This window comes from Myotis nattereri (assembly GCF_964212035.1).
Source record: "Myotis nattereri genome assembly, chromosome: 3".
Classification (NCBI taxonomy): domain Eukaryota; kingdom Metazoa; phylum Chordata; class Mammalia; order Chiroptera; family Vespertilionidae; genus Myotis; species Myotis nattereri.
Window position 1 is genome coordinate 184,983,698 of NC_138077.1, and position 6,241 is coordinate 184,989,938.

Here is a 6,241-nt window from a genome sequence, read left to right on the forward strand (position 1 = left end):
GGATACTAGGCTTAGCCCAAACCCCTCTTCACCTGCTGGAAGTGCACATTATCTTCCTCTTCTCCCCCCACAAGAAGACTTCCATATCTAGGAGCCTGGCTGCTGAGGAGGAAGAAGAAACAGGTGATAAGAGCTCAAGGCAGTGGGCCACAGAGAGAGGGTGTGAATGAATAGAATGGAAGTGAGGCGGGAGCAGGGGGGACATTGTCTCCCTGGAGTCTCTTCCACTGCTACGCCCAGCTGAAGGTCATTTGTCCCATCTGTGGGCGCTCCCTCTCCATAGGCACACAGAAGATACTCTCTATACCCCAGGGCCCAGTTTCCCATCAGCCACCCTAGCAACATCCCCCCACCCCCCAAGGCCTGCTCTACCAGGGGACTCCTCCCCTCACACTTCTTTAGGCCTCTCTAGGGCAGTTCAGCCTGTGCAAAAGCCCTAAGGTGAGAATGAACGTGGCCTCCAGTGTCAGGCCAGGAAAAAAAAGGGCTGTGGGGTGGGAGATGAACTTGGTGAGGGTGGGGAAGGAACTATTGCCCGGCTCATAGAAAGCTGAGTAAGTCAGGATGAAGAGTTGGGATTTATTCTCGGCGAGATGGGAGCCACTGGAGGGTGTTAAGCATGATCTGATTTATGAAGAGGGCCCTGCCTGCTGTCGGGAAAACAGTGCTGGGGACAAGAGGAAGATGGGGTTAAGAGGTTATTGTGGTGAGACATGCTGGGGGCTGGGACTGGAGTGGTGGCTGTGAAGTGGACAGATTTGACATCTTTTTGAGGTCTCCCTGTTGGGGGAGTGTAAGGAGAGTGAAAGAGAAGAATCTGGGATAAAATTCTAGAATTTTGCTTGGAGCAGCTGGCCGTATCTGGAGGAAAAGCAAGGGCTTTGGTAAGATAAAAGGTCTGTTAGCTCAGTGGGACTTCCCCTGGAGCTGGAGCCACACCCTGAATTCTGGAAAGAGAGCAGAGAGGATGCAGATTTAGAAGCCATTGGCCTTGGCTGGTGGCTAAGCCATGAGTCCAGATGAGGCACATGGGGAGAGATGAAGACGGAACCAGGATCTAAACCAGTCTAAACTCTGAGTTTTGGGGAGAGAAGGTACCTTACATTGCCCAGTTCTGAATCTCACCTACCCTTCTGCTGGTGCCTGTGCCTCGATGATGAGGTCCATGGGTGGGGAGTTGGGGATTAGGAAGAAGTGAGTGGACTGTGAATTCTAAGAGGCTGGGACTACTGTCTTGTTCACTGCTGTGCACTCAGTGCCTACCTGGCACAAGGTGGGTGCTCAGCAAATATTTGTTGAGTTAGTAAAATATGTGAATCTTATCCCACAGCTGAGACTCTAGAGAAAATTATCAAGGTGCCCAATTCTGGGCAGGAAAGGTGAAAAGCTCCCTTTCTGTGGGGGACTTCTCCTGGCCAATTCCTGCTTTCTACTTCTTTGTGAAGAGGTTGGAGGACGTGGGAATGTAGAGATGGCTAGATGGACATTGATAGACATGCCTGAGGGCTAGGCTCCCAAAAGTAGGCAATGGCCATAGAGATGGGCCAAGCCTGAGGAAATAGACACTGCTGGAGAGTGCCGCTAGAGGGCAGCCTGGGCACATGACGGGATAGAGACTACAGCCCAGGCAGCCCGCACATTGGCCTTTTCCACTTCTGAGGGTCAAGGCCCGGTGGGATGGGAGAAGTGGACAGTTGGGTGCACTTGCTGAGGGGATCGGAGAGGTTAAGCCAACCTATTGACAAAATGACACCTCCAACCCTGGGACCTGACCTTATCACAGAGGGAGCCCTGACCCAAAACAGACTTAGCCTTTGTCAAGGTCACAGGTAAGTCCCGAGTGGATTCATAGACTGAACCCTCTCCCAAGTCCATAGTGAGTCCTGGCCTGAGCTTGATCCTGGTCACACTCTGAGCCCTGACCCTGCCTGGTCCCTACATTGAACCTTGATCCTGATCTTAGACTGAGTTCTGACTCAGTTCACAGACTGAACCCCGACCTTTATCCAAGATTGAACCCTGACCTGGACACCGACTGAGCCTTTATCCTGGACACATATTTAGCCCTTATTCTGGTCACAAACTGAACTCCAACCCTGTGCCATACACTGAACCCTGATTCTGATAGCAGACTGAGCCTGACCCTAGTCAAAGAGCCCTGAACCTGGTCCTAACCTGAACTTTAACCCTGATCCATACATCGATCCCTGAGCCTGGACAAGGACCGAGCTTTAATCAAGGTCACAGATTGAACCTTGATACCTAATACGTGCTCCCCCGACACCCCATTGACTTAAGGACCTTTCAGATGAGTCTCCCATGTCAGGCCAGGCTTCAGCCCCCAAAGGAAGTAACTCCTGCAGCCACTTTTGAGGGGGAGAGAAGGAGTCCTGGGTCTTTGAATGGTCCAGAAACTCCTGGACGTTAGCCAGGCAGGGAAAGGCTGGTTGTAGGCTGTCCAGGATATGAGGGAGAGGACGGCTGGGTCTTCTCCAGGAGCCCCTGGGCTCTGCGCAGGGCCTTCCTGCTGCCAGGGTGCCTGGGGGCCTCCAGGCTGGGAGCCTCTTCCATCTGCACTTCTGGCTCCTGCGGAACCTGGGCAAGCCCCTTCTCTCTGGGCTGTGTTACACCCCTTGTTGCCTTCTGGGGGAAATGTGAGGAGGAGGTGAACTTCTGTGAAGAGAGTGGGACCAAGCCATCACTGGTCCATGTCCCCACCCTGTGCTCCGGCAGGAAGGAGACATTCCCTTGCTCTGGGAATTTATTGGCCGTCACTCAAAACAGGCAAGAAAAGATGAATCATGCACAAGGTGGCCCCGCGGGCTCCAGCCTCAGGTTGGCTGTGTCCCTTGAGACAGGAGCACAGAGTGGGTAAGGAGGCAGAAGTCCTAGAGGTGCGAGGAGGGAGGTACACAAGGGGCCGTGCAGCCCCTCCCTGGGCTCACCGACCAGTTCCGTTTCTGTCCTCCCCAGGGTGCAGCCTGGGTGCCTTGGGCCTGCAGCACCAGGCTGGCCTCTGCCAGGCCCACCGGCCTCGGGCTCACCTTGGGAGATACCCAGGGTGGCGGTGAGGACTGAGCCAGGCAGGAGCCAGGCGGGGGAGGGGGCAGCTCGCGTCAAAAAACGCTGACGCCAGAGACAATGAGCTCTCCGAGGCTGAGGCAACTCATTTGGTCCCGGCCACGCTTTATTAAATTCTCATAAACCTGTCAGGGGGGACAGGGCTCGCTTCAGTTTACCTCATTAGCCCGACACAATGACGGGGGCTGGGAGGTAGAGGGAGGGGGCAACAAGGGGAGGCCCGGCTCAGTGCTGAGAAGGGAGCCAGCCAGGAAGATAATTGAATTAAGTGGCTTTTGTTAATGGTTTTTAAGACTCCGAAGTGTAAATAACATTTAGGGGATTTCGGTTAATGGGGCTGGGGTTTCAGGGACCCAGGGCGCTTAGAGGAGGTCCAGCCCAGTCCCTGCCCCTCTCCCCCATCCCAGGGCAGCCGGGGAGGAAAGAGGCAGGGACAGCCAATGCTGGATGCAGTGAAGTTAGTCTGGGAGCAGTGAGGGCGGGGCCCGAGAAAAGACAACTTCCTGGGGTGTCTTTGAACAGACACGGAGAAGACGGAGGAGCTGAGGGAGAGGACATGCAGGCAGGGCCGACCATGATGAGCTGCCCAGGCCTGCAATGCCGCCACCAGCAAAACGGCCAGGGCTGTCTCTGGGGTGTTGCTGGAGGCATGGCTGTGAGTGTGTAGGGGACCTGGCCTCCTGGGGCAGCCAACGTTCATTCCTCATGGAGAATTGCTTACTGTCAGTCAAAGGGGCTCCCCTGGGAGGCAGTGAGCACCCCATCACAGGACATGTATGGGGCTGTGGTGGTGGATTAGACTCTACCCCAGGCTCCCCGAAGGAGACTGGATTTGAACTGAGCTATAAGAGAACCTGCAGGTGGAGTGGGGAGCCCAATTCTCTGGGGGCACAGGCTCGGGGGAGCTGGAAACAGGGACGTGGACAAGTTGTCTTAGAATCCATCCCCACGCTTTCCTCAGTTACAGCTTCTGCCTCCCCGCAGACATGGTCCCAGCGTTTGTTGGCTGGGCTGGAGGCAAAGGGCTCTGGGCAGGTCCCAGGGAGCTGGAGGTGCGATGGGGCGGGGCTGGTCCTAGGCCAGCCCACAAAGGGTTAAGGCGTTAATCGCCCTGCATGCGACAAAGGGAAGTGGGTTTTCTGATCCAGAAAGGATCAGTCCCTGGGACGCCCCATCAGGCCCTTCAGCGTGAAATTACACCCCAGCAGGGGTGCTCTCCTCCCCCCCCACACACTGCCCGCCTCGCCTCGTCCTGGCACAGGATTAGGGCCTGGAGTCATCAGCTTAATAGCTGCCTCCCCTCCCAGCTCCTCTCCCTTGGGAGCCTTCAGTCCTGCCTGCAGGCCTGAACCAACCTCTTCCTCACCTTCTGTCCACCTGTCAGTTGATCTAGCTGGTCATCTCTGTCCTAACTCTTGGTCTGGTCATTCCATCTGTCTCCTTGGCTGACCCTTGACTCCAGTCCCTATTTTAGTTTGTTTTTTTTTTATAACATTTAATCAGCACCCCAAATGTGTTTGCTTACCTATCCGTTGTCTGTCTCTGCTAAGTGCCTTGGGCACAGGCACTGCATCCCCATTGTCCGGGCTGTGTCTGGCAGATAGTTGGTGCTCAATAAACATTAGTGGACTGAGGCCCCCTCCCACCCACCTCGCAAAGACTGGGTGTGGTCCCTAAACTCTGGACATTGGTGCTCAAGACTGAGAGAAGGGAGCTAAAGCCCGTGCCAGGACAGAGCCATGTCCTGAGGACCCTGCCTCAGACCCAGCCTCTGCCTCAGATCCAACCTCATCTCTAAAGGATGCCAGGAATGTGACAGACCAGAAAAGGGAGAAGCCCTTCATGGCCATGACGGTGCACACTCATCCTTGGGTCCCATCCCTGGAGGCCCTTCCATCCCACTTCCTTGGGCCCCTGCTGAGCCTTTGCCACGCGAGTGACTCTAAGCCACATCTGCACCCACAGCTGCATGTACCCACCATGGGGAGGGGTCTCAGATGGAACAATTGATGAAACTGGGGAGCAAATATCACAGAGAATCAAAACCCTAGGAGGACATTCAGAAATCCAGGCTGTTCGAGGCAGGCTGATGGCCGGTATAGACTACACTCCAACCTCTGCACAGCAGTTAGCAGCCCAGCAGCAGCCAGGGCCTCACAGCAGGGCCAGACAGGAGCCAGTTCCTGAGGTTCTAGACAAGAGCTTGGCCCTCACACTGCCCCTCCAGTTCAACTTAGCAAGTGTGGTATCGATTCAACACCAACTCTGAGCCAGGCTCGGGCCATGCCAGGCCCTGCTCAGGGAGCTCCATCTGGGTGTGGATAAGACCGCCACGTGGTGCCTAGAGGGCTCGAGAGGGAGGGAGGGGCTTGCCCTCCCCTAGATAATCAAACAAGGCTTCCTGGAGAGGGTGTCGGTGGGTGGGCTCTAAAGAATGACTAGGCCTTTCCCAGAAGGAGGGATCAGCAAGAGCAAAGGCAGATGGGAAGGGCACAGTGGGGGTCCGGTTTGGTTGGACACCCCAGAACAGTGTGAGAAGAAAGTGGCCCCTCCCTTCTGGCTGCCCAGCATGTCTGTGTGGAGGTGAGAGGAGGGTGGGGTGACCTATGAGGAGCCAGGCTTCCAGGTTTGCCAGCTGCTCAGGTGGAGATGGCAACAAAGAGCGGCTTTGTGTGCACATGCTCACACTCACACGCACCGCACACGCCCCACAGAAGTCCTTTCCAAGAATGGCTCTTCAAGCCTGGCTGCCAAGATAAAGGAGCCACTGGGCGGTCAGCCCCCAGGGGAAATATCGCTCCTGTGGCCTTTGTTGTTCGAAGGGATTTCGAAATCCCAGGACTCCTCTTGGAAAGGATCTCGGGCTGAGGTGGTGGTTCCCACAGCTGGAGATGTGGGAGAGGATGGCACAGCCTCCCTGGCCTGGCACGAGGGAGGAGCCCCAGGGGGCCAGGCTTGGAGCATTAGCAGCAGTGGCAGCAGTTTAATCCTAAACTTTCATCATCACTCGCTCAATTCCCACAGCCTGGGGGTAGCAAAGATCTCCCCATTTCACAGACGATAAACAGAGGTTCACAGAAGCCTCGCAGCTTATTGAACAGCCCCACAGTGAGTTAATGCTAGGAATGAAACTGACTTGGCACCAGTCACAAACTTAGCT